Genomic DNA, 14297 nt, shown 5'->3' on the forward strand with positions numbered 1-14297 from the left:
GAAGTTATAAACAATGCAACTATTTGAATCCTTTGTTTGTATGTGACTTTTATGGAGTGGATGTCCCTGCCTGGGTTTATTGAGAGAGTAAGTTCATGTTCTTCTGGGAAGAGATTTGATAAAATTTATTTGGTGCTAACTGGTGTTTGCTGTTCGGCTACCTCTCACCAGCCATAAGTCCTTCCTTGCATAATGACAACCTCTTTTCTGAATTTCTACAGTTTCCATGGGCCTGTTCCAACCAGCCACCACAACAATTTCAAAGTTCTTACTGTTCTTTCCCAAAGTTGCTGTTGTATTGAATAGCTCGTAGCATTAAAAAGAGAGACTTAGCTGTGCAGCACAGACTTCATGGCTTTATGTCTACTTTGCTTGCTGCTTTATGCCATTCTTTGATTCTCCTTTCTAAAGCAGGGCTATGATCTTGTGTTTCTTGATTCTCTCTCCCTTTGCTTAGCTGTGCTTACTTCCATAGATCTTATCTCATGCACAACTGCAGTAATTTTGCTCTCATAATTAATTCTTTATTTGTGTTTATTAAAAAAAACCACATTCTTCTTTGTTATGCTTAGAACATAATATTTCCCATAGGCCCATGTGTGAAAGGACTGGGTGGTCATCATCCAGTGCTGCTCTGGTGAGCAGGGAGGGAAGAAAGCCAGGCAGACAGATGTTAGGCCACTGGTGATATATCCTAGAGAAGACACTGGGATGCAGACTTTTCCTCTCTCTTCTTTGCTTTCTGGAATGGCAGGTGAGGATTTTAGCATTTGGGTTGAGTATGGAACACAAGCATTCAGTATGTTTTACCTACCCAATAACAGCACAATTTGACTAGAATGTAAAAGTAAGACATGGACAAGAAGTTCATTGTCTGTGATTCCAGTATGGTAACAATCGTCTCCACAGTGAACTGAGATTGCTCCTGGTCTTTCTGATATAATAGATACTCTTTGTCTTAGGGATCTTATCCTAGAACTCAGAGTCATCCTTCTGAGCCTTCAGTCAGAACTCTAGAAGTCTATCCCAGTATTTAGAGAGGCCATTTGCCTCTGAGTGTGCAGGATCTTTCTGGGAAGACTATTAACTCTTTGTAGGTTATTAATGACAGATTAAAGAGACAATTTCACCCTACTCTGGTTTTTATTGTGGATTTATTGAGTTTAAAAATATTTAATAGGGTTACTTACAAGAGCATGGGTATCTTAGATTCCATTTCTGTTTCTGTGATAAATTACAGTGAACAAAGCAACTTAAAAAAGGATTAACTTTGTATCACAGTTACAGATTATGGTCTACCATAGCAAAGAGTAGCAAGAGCTTGAGGCACTTGGTCACATAACACCTGCCATCAGGAATCAGAGAAAATGGATACTTTTATACAGCTTAGGAAATGATGTCACCCACCCTGGGAAGGTCTTCCTACCTAAATTACCCTAATCAAGATGATCCTCCACAGGAATGCTCCAAGTTCTGTCTCCTAGGTAGCTCTAGATCTCATCACAATGATAAAAAGTTGTCCACAGTAACACAGGCAAACCAATGGCAGCTTCATCACAGAAAGCCTAAGACAAACATGATGGCTGACTGGAGCTCCTTGTACAATTTGAGGGCACTTTTTTTTTTTCAGAAGTGACACCCACTTTTAGTGTTCAAAGTCAATGGCCAATTTCAAAAGACACTTAATTAAAAAAAATAAGCTTTATCCTATGTTATATGGCTAATATCCACTTATAAGTGAGTATATAACATATGTGTCTTTCTGCTTCTGGGTTTCCTCACTCAGGAATCGTTCCCACCATTTGCCTACAAATTTCATGATTTCCTTGTGTTTTTTTTTTTAAATTAATTACAGTTTATTCACTTTGTATCCCCCTTGTACCTCCCTCCCTCCTAGCCTCCAAATCCCACCCTCCCTCTTCCCCACCTGTGTCCCTCTCCCAGTCCACTGAAAAGGGAGGTCCTCCTCCCCTTCCCTCTGATGCTAGTCTATCAGGTTTCATCAGGAGTGGTTGCATTGTCTTCTTCTGTGGCCTGGTAAGGCTGCTCTCCCCTCCCCCCCCTCAGGGGGATGTGATCAAAGAGCAGGCCAATCAGTTCCTGTCAGAGACAGTCCCTGTCCCCATTACTATGGAGGCCACTTGGATACTGAACTGCCATAGGCTACCTCTGTGCAGGGGTTCCAGGTCATCTCCATGAGTGCTCCTTGGCTGGAATATCAGTTTCAGAAAAGACCCCTGTGCTCAGACTTTTAGGATCTGTTGCTGTCCTTGTGGAGCTCCTGTCCTCTCTAGGTCTTACTGTTTCCCACTTCTTTCATAATATTCCCTGAACTCTGCCCAAAGTTTGGCTATGAGTCTCAACATCTGCCTCGATACCCTTCAGGGTTTGGCCTTTCAGAGGCCCTCTGTGGTATGTTCCTGTCCTGTTCCCTGTTTTCTCTTGAGGGCCCTTTTGATGGTTGGAAAGTCCCCACTCCTTAAAAATTTGCCTATTTATCTTATAACCTTGAGAAATGGAGCTTGTAAATCTTTCAATTTTCTGAGCTTCATAAATTTCCTTAACTTTTTGAACCCCGTACATTTCATCAGCTTTGGAGTTGTTACACAATGCTCTACTTTTTCTTCTCTTACTTTTTTTTTTAATTTTCATTCTTTGATTCTCTCTGAGTCTTAGATCAGATGACAAAGTATTTTCTTCTATTCATAGCTACTGTACTATGTCACAGTAACCACAGTCACTTATTCTTTGGAATTTGATTCATTATGATTTTGTAGAGTAAATACCATCCACTGACAAAAAGATGTTTTTCCCTTCGTCAAGTATGCCTAAAGTCCAATTCCAGGTTACTTTCTGTTTTCTGATCAATACATGCCATCTAGTACTTGAAATGCTTTCATCTTGTAGTCTGTATACTTTTTTATTAGGAGTATCATGTGCCTGGGCTTGTTACACTATAGTTTGATAGTAGTTGTTGATCTAAGAGACAGAAGAGAAAATACAAACATTTGTTCTGTTTTAGTCAACAGTCTTCTCAGTCATACTATAGTGTAGCAAAGTGTTATTTATTACCATAAAAAGATGGACCACTATGTTTTCTTGGAGAAGCCAAAGAAGTACAATTGACAAACTCTTTCTGAGATACCCATCTAAATGTTTCAATCTCATGTTTCAGGATCCGATAACATTCTCTACCAAGACCTTGATGTTTATATATCAGCCTTGATATTCATAAATATGCAGTTTTTGCATGCATAGTTCAACATGTGGAGCTCAGAAATGTAGATTATTAAGTCTTCAGACTACAGTTCCTTTAGCCTAGTCTTCCACTGATGATATAATGACCTTTATCTGAATTGTCAAGTAGAAGATGGCATGCAATTTTCCACCAAACTGCTCCTTAACAGCTCTGAATTTCTAATGTTTCTTCTGCAGAGAAACAATGCAATGTGTCAGTAATATTTGCTCTCCTATCTTTGGAAGCATTGCTTCTCCTTTATTTTTTTTTCAGATAACTCAATCAGTATATATTTCTTTTTGTTTTCCTTAATCAGCATTGTCCTTAATCTTTAGAAGCTGATCCAGCACCACAGTTAGGTGTACCTCCATGCTCTATCTACCAGAATGACCCTCTCATACACTGAAAAATATGTGAGACAGACTCAAGTGTTCCTCTTAGATTGTATCTGGTAGCAGATGTGTTAGTTCAGATGCTTTTCTTCAGATAATTTTACTAAGGGAAATACTCACTGAAGAAAAGAAGGAACTAAGGGAGGCTTCATACCATGTATCCTGGTTAACCTTTTTGTTTTTAACTTGATAAAAGCCAGCATTATCTGGGATGAGGAACTAGGTTGAAAAAAATGCCCCTATTGGATTGCCTGCAGGCAAATCCGTACCGCATTTTCTTGATTAATGATTAATGTTCGAAGGCCCAGCTCACTATGGGTGGTAGCACCCCAAGGCAGGTGGTCCTGGATGGTATAAGAAAGCAGGCTGAGAAAACCATGGGTCAGCAAGCCAATATGTTTCCTAGTATCTGGTTTAGTTCTTGGTTCCAGATTCCTGCCATGAGTTCCTGTTTTTACTTCCCTTAATGATGAAATGTAAGATGAAATCCAAATAAACCAGTTCCTCTCCAAGTAGCTTTTGGTTAAAGATTATTATTATTATTATTATTATTATTATTATTATTACAAAACTAAAAAGAAAACTAAGATAACACATAATTCTGGCTTTGAGTGAAGGAAGAAAGGATGAATGATTTGGTAGAAGCATCCCAGAATAATGTGCAGTTCAAGAGACATTCTGTAGAAATCACCACAAAGTCTAGGAAACAATGCTGCCAATAAGAAGAATTCTTGCATCCCAGGGTAAAAATTTCTTTCACATCACTAAATCTATAGAAAATATGTTTAGAGAGCAAATATGGTGATGGATTCCAGAAAATCCGCATTCAGAACCTACTATGTTCTCTATAGTTCTTTGGTTTAAATGTTCATAGTCAACAAAATATCCTTATGTACGTTCCTTCTATTGATTTCTCACATGATGATACACAACTCATTTTTATAAAATTAGACCTGTATCCAGCCTTACAAAGGACTTCTACTCAAGTTCACACCCATCCCTACATATGTTGTCTGCACAGTTTCACATGGGCTCCATTCTTGGCTTACCGCTATTTATGAAAACACACTTTCTTCAGAAGTGCAACAATACAAGTTAATTTGATTAGTCACTATCATGGTTAGTTTCCTATAATTTGATTTTATATTAGCTAGCTAAAGGACAGTTTACATCTAAAAAATGAACATCCATATACCTATATTTGATCTATATACATTATAGATCAAGGAGACAAATAGTTCATGCCTAAGAAGGAGAAAAGGTAAACCAAGTATCTAGAGAATACCCAGATGAACTTTATGATAATTTCATTATGTTTCTCTGGCAATTTAGATATTTGTTTTCATGTACTTGTACAAGACTGAACCACTAACTGTCTTCCTGGTTATTGCCTGAGTTATAATTAGCCAGTGAGTCATTCCAAGCATCTCAATTGTTACTGCACAGCAGCTGTCACAGCAGATGACTCAGAAGACTCAATGACTTTTCCTCTGACAAAGAGAACAGGGATGACTAACCCATGGCCATATACAGATGATCTTTGGAAAACTTGATTGGCAAAATTGTATTGTCTACAGTGTTCCCCCCCAATTAACATTCTATTAGCTAAAAGTGAAGACAGAAAGAAAACAAAATAAACATACAACCCCTCCCTAAAGCAAAACAAACAACTCCTGCTGGCTGTCCAATGAGCCTTCCTGGTTTTCCCAATGTTCTACTGAATGTCAGGGGTGCTGTGGAGTGCTACATCCAAGCTACTCTGTGACAGAGCAAGAGAAAAGCAAGACTGCTCCATGATCAAGTCTTACTAGGCACTGCCAGTCAAAAATATAAAATGAACCTAACAAATGAGGAGAAAGACCTCTGCAATAAAATTAGGAACAGGCGACAGGCACAGATCTCTCTTTCTCAAAGACACACACAAAGATAGGTGACTGACAGGCTACAGACTACACTACACACAGATTAAAGTCATGGGGAAAGAACTAGAGGAGAATTCAAGTTTGGACTCGCACTTGGTTGAAAGGAGTCTATGAGGGTGTCTGCTTTTTCTTCCTTAATATGACACTGATATATTTTGGTTTCCCATCTGAGAATTCCCTAATGAGTTATTGATACAGTTGTGAAGGGGGAAGGAGGTCAGTACAAAAGAAGAGGGATAAGTAACACAAAGGATGCTTTTTAAAAGAAATAAAGAATTATATTATTTTTATTCAAAATTCCATATAGTATGTATAAATATATGTATGTAAATTATGCCACCTGGGTGATAATTCTCCTTCCAAGAACATAGACTATCTAATAAACACCCTAGTACTCGGAATGAGAACCCTTTCAAGTTATTGGTCAGGGGAATACAAGAGACTCCTCTATCAATGTCATTTATTGCTGTTGCCCTTTATTGGTGCCTCCTGCAAGGTAAAGATAAGTCCCTATGGCTGAAGACCCCACACACTTTTGACACAGGACTCAGAGGAATTGAACCGGACCTGACATACAATCCTCCACAAATAAGGGCAGCTCTCAATTCACATCAAAGAGGCTTCTCTTGCAGAAGATGGAGACCATTAGGGAAAGTCACAGCCAGTCAAAATGAAAGCACGACTGATCACAGGGTGCCTAGGCTCAGTCGATATATCTACAAAACAACTCCTACACCTGAGGCTCAGGAACCATCACAGAAGAGGTTTGGGAAGGTTGCAAGTTCCAGAGAACCAGGAATTCTGTTGCAAGATTTTGTCTCCTAGAAATAATAGGGAAGCCTCACCCATGAAATTTCTCCAATATGATTGCTTCAACAAGAACTGAACAATGACAATACTGGTAGGTATTCTAATGTGGAAGGGGAAAATCTCATGGGGACCACAACTAGATGAAGAGTTGTAGGCAATTAGTTACTGCTGAGGGAGGGGGAATTATTCTTCCCCCCAAATGAGCTCCCTAATTGATTAACCAACACCAAATGGTCAGCCCTGAAAATATTCACATACAACCAACACTAAATGTATTCACTAGATTGCATATGTTTACATTTGTGTATGGATATGTTTGTGTGTGTGTGTGTGTGTGTGTGTGTGTGTGTGTGTGTATAATGATTAAAGAAAAAGAAGCTATGAATTTGAGAAGCATGAAGAGAGGATATTGGAATATTGAAGACAGGAGAGGGATATTGTAATTCTAGTTTTTTAAAATTACAAAAACTTAAATACCATATTAGAATAGAATTACAGTTTCATTGATTCTCTTGTATTCTTTTTGAAACCTTTCATTAATTCCTTCTTTATTATTTCTTTATGTCTGTGGACTTTCAGTGTTGTCTGTTCTTCTTCTTCTAAGATCTTGAGGGACATCATTAAGTTATTAATTGGGATTTCCCTGATTTCAATGTAGGCTATTTATAGCTATAAAATTCCCTTTTACAACTACTTTCCTTGCATCTCATGGGTTCTGCTATGTTGTGTTTTCATTGTCTACCCAAGTCTTAGCATTTTCTTTTTAACTTTTTATTGTTTCTTGGTGAATTTCACATCATGCATCCAAATCCCCCTCCCCTCCCCTTGTACCTGCCCTCCACCCTTGTAACCTCCCTCACAACAGGAAAAAAAAAATCTCATTGTGGAGGTTGTAGTGTGTCATAGTATGTCTCACAGTATACCCGGTTGTCTACACTTCTTTGCTTGCAAATGTCCATTGCAATGACTTAATAGTCTGGTATGAGGCCTCTGGGTTCTGCTACACTATCAATACTTGAACTCCCTAGGACCCTGATTTGATATTCTGTGTTATGGAGACCCTCTAGTTTTGGATTTGTAGAACTGAGCCCTTCATGCATTCCAGGATTCATCAATGGGGTAAATGTTGGGGTGGGCCAAGTCAGAGCCCTGGATCTGGAACTAAGAGGTTTCTGAGTTGGTAAGCCTGCAGGCTCTCATCCCCTTGGGCCAGCTCACCTGAAACACCCATAATCAGGGCAAGCTCTACCCTGCTGCCCAGATGAGTGCAGGACCAGCTCTCCTGAGTGTTGCAGCTGGGGAAGGTCATGGCTATTTGTCCCACTCTCATGACCCCATGGTTAGCTATTCCATCCATTATAGATGGTGAGGAAAAAGGGAAAAGAGGAAAGCATCTTTGCCCTCAGCACCACCTAGCAGCAGACAAAATAGAGGGTAAGCTCTCCTGTGCTTAGACCCTTCAGACTGGCTCACCTGCAACCCACACACCCAGGGATAACTCGACTGTGCTGCCCAAGAGAGGTGCAGGGCTTCGTTCTCCCAAGTGCTGCAGCAGTGAGGACAGGGCCAGCTCTCCTGTCTGTCTGCTTTAGATGGCAAGGATGGAGAAGGTTGGGAGAAGGCATCATCTCTCCCATCTCTATGTTGCCACGTTGTTCAGCCAGCTCTCTCATGCTCACATCCCCGGGGCTGGCTCCCCTGTGCCCACGTGTTAGTGTTATTTTTATAAAATTGTTGTGTTTGTTTCTCTGTTTCTCTCTTACCCTGGCTATCACTCAAATAATTCAGACTCTGTTATATTATTTTGCTTCATAGCACAATCCTGAGGAGTTTTAACTATATTCTTAACTCTCTAAGCTAGTCTGGTTTCCTTTCAGAGTGAATCCCGAGATATTTGTACTTTATGTAATTCTCTGCTCCAGTTGAATCTTCCTCCTCTCTCCAAGACTTCTGCCCGTGCCTGAATCCCCTACTTCCTTCTCTAACTCCTTTTCCCTGGGCAAGCAGGAAGTCCAGCCCAATTTTCTCTACTGATCATTGATTGGCTGTAAACTGCTTTGCTGGCCTATCAGGGGACAATCTGGGAGTGGTGTTAAGATAACAATGAAACAGGAGAGTCTCAGAGTAAGGATGGCAACTAGATATGGCTGTGGCGGGGGAGGGGGTACATAAACCAGCATTTGAATTACAGAATAAACTTATGCCTACACCCCTGCCATCTGGGTCAGTTCTACTGTGCTGTCCAGGTGAGGTACAAGGCCCGACCCTCTAGTGCTACAGCATGTGAGGGGCAGGGATAGCTCTCCTGTTCTCATGACCCAATTGAGGCCAACTTTCCTGCTCATCTCATTATGGCACTGAGCATGGTCATTCCAGGCAGAGTCTGCCTCCCTTCATCCTCCCCAGGCCTGTGTGGTTCTGGACTGGCAGGCTAGTTCTCTGTCTGGGCCACATGGATCTGGTCTGGTGGTCTTCCCAAGCTCTCTTTTTTTCTTGGCCCACCTGACTCATGTGGTCCCTTGCTATGGTCAGATTCATACTCACTCCTGCCTGGGCCCCATGGTCTTAGACATGTTTCTTCTAGTTTCCAGCTTGCTTTCCATCTTGAGAGATGATAAGACTTAATTTTGGGGTGTGAAATAAGCTGATTCAAGACACATTAAAGTATTTAAATGCAGGTTTATTGTTTTTTGGAAGCAGCTCTTGGTGGGTTCACTGGCCTCGAAGAATGGGACCATCACATTCGCCAGAGAAATGTGCATGGAAAGAGAGAGAGAGAGAGAGAGAGAGAGAGAGAGAGAGAGAGAGAGAGAGAGAGAGAGAGAGATCTGGATTATATAGTGAAGCCCAGTACCTGGATTGGAAAGTTCAGGGTAGAGGACAGGCTATGCCAGACATGACCTATACAGATATTGAAGGGAGAACCTGAAGGTCAGGTCTGCTTTGGGCTTTGGTTAAAAAGGCACCTCTGCTGCTTGCCCAGGTCTGAAGTACAACAGTCCAGCCTTTTGTTAATAAATGAATAAGGGGCAGCATATTACCTCCCCTTCTCTGTGTCTGTGTTTATGTGTGTGTGCACACTGGCATTTGAATACTTAAATGTGTCTCGAATTAGCTCATTTCACTCCCAAAGAATAAGGCTTATCATCTGGTGCCTTTGACTGGAGGGAGTTGAGCTCCCCCACCCCCACCCTGCTGCCCAGTTCTGTAGGTCAAGCCTGACACATTGGACCGCTCCTCTTTTCTCATCTATCTATCTGCCTTAAAGACCCCACTTCCTTCCCCTCCAGGCCCCAGTTTCCCATCTCTGAGACCCACTGCCTCGGGGTCACAAGCCTATCATTTTTAGCCTTCTATCTCAGAGACTCCTAATTCCTACCAATTGATTCACCTTGCAACACTCCCATTCTCCCTCTGGGGCCTATTGCTTAGTATAGGACCTATGCCTCATTAACAAGGCAGTTATCCCGACCTACTCAGTAGTTATTAACCCTTACACTCTCTTCCTTAATGTTCCTCCTACAGCCTCCCACTTTACCGTCCTGGACCTAAGCGATGCCTTCTTTACCGTTTCATATACCCTGACTTATATTTTCTCTTTGCCTTCACCTGGAAGGACCCTGATACAAAAACTACAAAACAGCTCATGTGGACAGGGTTTCCAGGGTAGACCTCACTTTTTTTTTTTTTTGCGGGGGGGGGGAGTCAAGTTTTGGCTGGGGATCTCTTCTCTTTAGACCTTAAACCTAGTACACTTTTTCTTTTTTAACTTTTTTATGTAGATGACGTTTTACTTCACAGCCTTTCCCTGTTTCTATCCCAACAAAACACTGCTTCACTCCTAAGCTATCTTGGTTCCCTGAGTTAGGTGTCTTTCCCTCTAAAGCTTGGGTGTGTTCTTCTGCTGTTGTGTACTTGGGTCTCAGACCCTCATCTCTGATCTAGTCTGAGCCTTGCTGGACGGGCAGCCTCTAACCACAGGGAACCAAACTCTTTTCAGTTTGGGGCCTGGTTAGATTCTTCAAACACTGGATTCCCAACTTTGCTACTACAGCTAAGCCACTGTACCAGGATGCCAGAGAGACCGACATGAGGCTCCTCTCCCACCTGGTCATGGTCTGCTGTCACGTCTTTTCACGGCAGGATGTCCTCTTAGCTGCCCTGGTCCTGGCCCCTGGACTTCACCCACCCCTACCACCTCTTTACAGACAATAGGATGAGAGTGGCCATAGGTATTTTAGCTCAACTTGCTGGGCCCTTCAACAAGTTGGGCCCTCCTTCCTTGTCTACCCAACTAGATCCCACCATATGTGGATGGCAGCCGTGACTGAGAGCCCTGGCAGGGGCAGCAGAACAGATCGAGGAAGCCCTCAAGATCACCCTGTTCCAGCCAATCACAGTACATTCCACTCATTGCCTCTGAGACCTTCCCAGTCATTCCTCTCTTTCCTTCCCCTCCTTGGTCACTCATGGGTCCAAGTTTGTCATCTTCTGTTTCTAGAAAACCCTCAAATTACCCTGACCTCCAGTCCTGTCCTAAATTCTGCAACCCTCCTCCCCATCCATACCACTGTAAGAGCTCCTCTCACTCCTGCCCAGAGGCTGTGAAGGCCTTATGCTCACCCCAGCCCAGCCTTCTAGAAGAATCCTTCACAGACACCCCTCCCCCAACTTACCCTCTTTGTGGATGGGAGCTCTCTCCTAGACAGATTGGGAAATGACAGACAGCCTATGCTGTAGTCACCTCCACTGGAAACAGAAGACTGAGTCAATCCTTTTAACTAGGGCACTCCAAATAGCCAAAGACCAACCAGCTAACATATATACTGATTTTAAATATGCATTTTTAATAGCTCATATACACTGTTCTTTGGAAGGAATGGGAGTTTCTTCACCACAAAGGGCACACCTGTGGTCAATGACCCCCTTACCCACAAACTTTTAGAGGCTCTCCAACTCCCAGCAGAGGTGGCTGTAATTCACTTCCAGGGGTACCAGACCTCCACAGACCCCATGGATTTGGGCAATGCCAGAGATGACTCAGTAGCCCAGGTTTTGGTTTTCAGCTCCTCCAGATCCATGGGACACATCCTCTCCCTGACATCCTCCTACAAACCTCAGAACCAACTGGATGAAAAACAAACAAAAAAACAAACAAACAAAACCATGTTCCTTGGAAAAGGGAACGCACAGGCAAAAAAAAAAAAAAAAAAAGAAAAGAAAAAAGAAAAAAGATGGCTTTTCCTCCTAAACAACTGCCTTATTCTTTCCCAGAAGCAGGTGCCTTCTATCTTCTCTGATATCCACCAGAGCATACACATAGGCTCCAAAGTCCTATTCCAGTTCCTAGAACCTCTTTAAGATGCCACTGAGATCTGAGCTCACATTTTACAGGTCCACTATTTCTGTCAGACACATGCTAAGACCAACCTACAGGGGGATAATCCCGATACTTCAGTCTTTGCACCAGCTCCAAGGACACCAGCCAGATGAACACTGGCAGATAGACTTCACCCACATGTCCATTCATAAAGCTCCACTGTCTCCTATCCCTTGCTGATGCAGGATGGATGGAGGCATTTCCCACCTCCAAGGAAATGGCGGACATGGTGGCTCAGGTGTTCCTTGAACACATAACTCCTAGGTTTGGCATGCTGCAGACTATCCAAACAGACAAGGGTCCAGCCTTCACTCCCAGGGTCATTGAGCTCGTGCCTGAAGCTTTCAACATCTCCTGGAAACTCTACATTACCTACTACCCACAATCCTCAGGAAAGTTTGGGAGAGCCAACAGACTCATCAAACAGTAGTCACTAAGCTCTCTCTTGAGCTCAGATTATCTTGGATCTCTCTCCTTCTCATTGCCCTTACTTGCCTCTGAGGCACAGGAGGCTTTTCCTCCTCAGTCACCTCCCGGCCCAGACCCACCCATAGCTGGGTACCTATCCTTCGTCTCCTTCCTATGGTCTCTTCTCCCCTTGCATGCTGACTGCCACCTTGCATGCTATCTATCTGTCCCTATGCCAGAGGACCCAACTGCTCCTGAGTCTGCCCCACACTCCTTCAGGGACTGCTTGAGAACTTAAGCAGTTATCTCCTAAGTCTCTAGGGTCCTGGTGGAAAGAACTCTACACTATGATCCTCAGCACCCCTTCATCTTCTTGGGACATCAATGCTGGTACCATCTCCCCTGGCCAAGAGGAGACCTACCCTATATGAGTGGTGTGTACAACAACTGGGACATTCTACTCTCTGGTTCTCCAGAAAGCCCCAATGAGGGACAGAGATGGCCAAACTAGGGTACCCTATCCCCCTCCATTGGTGGCAGTCTCCCCTGTTTCAATGGCTTGTCCCAATAATAGAACCCCTCATTCTCATTTGCCTACTTTTCCTTTTTACTCTCTGCCTCCTGCATCTTCTCCAGGAACAGTCTTGAGTTCTCCACCGTAATGGTCCCTAAAAAACCTTCTGGCCATTGTCTGTCTGTGCGCTACTTCCTCTGCTCTTTTTTCACTTTTAATCTGACTTGAATTGTTTTATTTCATAGGCAAAGATAATCAATCAGGAGCCTGTCTGGAGAAAGATTGGTGATCATCTGAGGCTTGCTTTTTGCTGGGAATGTTAGGCTTCTAATCATTCAGATGCTCATAGTTCAGAGCACTGAACAAAGATAACAGCCTCTCTGCTTGCTGCCACCTACTGATGTGACTGACACCTTAGCCACATCTGCAAGGCCTCTAGGAACACTTTTAAAACTCAGTGCTGGCTCTTTGATCACCTTCCCCTGAGAGGGGAGCAGCCTGACCAGGCCACAGAGGAAGACTATGAAAGACAGTCCTGATGAGACCTGATAGGCTAGGGTCAGATGGAAGGGGAGCAGGTCCTCCCCTATCACCTATCAATGGACTTGGAGAGGGGCTTGGGAGGAGATGAGGGAGGGACGGTGGGATTGGGAGGGAATAAGGGAGGGGGCTACAGCTGGGATACAAAGCTGTAATAAATAAAAAATTATATTAAAAAAACTCACTTCTAAGTTTTCAATTATCCATTCATCATTCAATAGTGCTTTGTTCAATCTCCATGAGTTATGGTATATCTGTAGTTTCTCTTGCTGTTGACTTCTAGTTCCATTGTGATCAGATAGAACACACGAAACTCTTTCAAATTTCTTGTATTTCCTAAGAGTTGTTTTGTTTCAGAAATGTCCTCAATTTTAAAGATGGCTCCATGGACTAAGAAGAATCAGCATTCTTTTGCACTTTGCTCTAATAATGTGTAGATATTATATAGATGTCTATCAAGTCAACTTGATCTATGGTGACATTTAGTTCAGATGTTTTTGTGTGTTTGTTGTTGCCATTGGTGGTGGTGTTTTTGTCTGGATGACTCTTCTTTTGGAGAGAATGGGGGAGGAAAGTCACTCATTATTTTGTAGACATTCCATTTCTGCCCTCTATCTTTTTTCTCTTTCTTTGTCTCTAAAATACTCTTACTGAAAGTGTAATGCAGACTTCCTGAGATTCTCTGTCTTTGTTCTAAGCAATGGTTCTGACCCTCATCCCATCGGCAAATTGTCACATAAAGGAGGGCGTTTAAGGGCGGGGATAGTGCTCTGGAGCAGAGTCTGGACTCTCCTGCTGTGCTCTACAGAGTCTCCTAGCTCACTTTCTAATCAAAGGAGGGTTTTCCCACTTCTTAGACTACTTCCCCTGTGCTGATCCAAGATTTACCAGAGAATAAATCCGAGCAGCTGGCGTTTGAGTGTCATCCACTACCTTCCAAAACTTGTACCATTTCATCAGAAATTGGTTTGTAATGTGTTTTAGGTACTGGAGCTATGGTAGAAAAATACGGGAAAAAAAAATCAAATAGTAGGAGTACTTGCAAGATATAGGATTAATGGGCGTCCAGATTCTGTGAGAGTCTATAGACAAC

At 42.6% G+C, this 14297-nt stretch overlaps 1 non-coding gene across 1 annotated transcript; it reads right to left on the bottom strand.

The window, feature by feature from the left end:
- Window positions 1-12979: 12979 nt before the first annotated feature.
- Window positions 12980-13110, bottom strand: LOC132648849 (small nucleolar RNA SNORA17). The gene has a single exon (XR_009587249.1). It is a non-coding gene; the product is annotated as a small nucleolar RNA SNORA17 (small nucleolar RNA).
- Window positions 13111-14297: the final 1187 nt, after the last annotated feature.

The sequence above is a fragment of the Meriones unguiculatus genome, chromosome 17, assembly GCF_030254825.1.
Source record: "Meriones unguiculatus strain TT.TT164.6M chromosome 17, Bangor_MerUng_6.1, whole genome shotgun sequence".
In the NCBI taxonomy this organism is placed as follows: Eukaryota; Metazoa; Chordata; class Mammalia; order Rodentia; family Muridae; genus Meriones; species Meriones unguiculatus.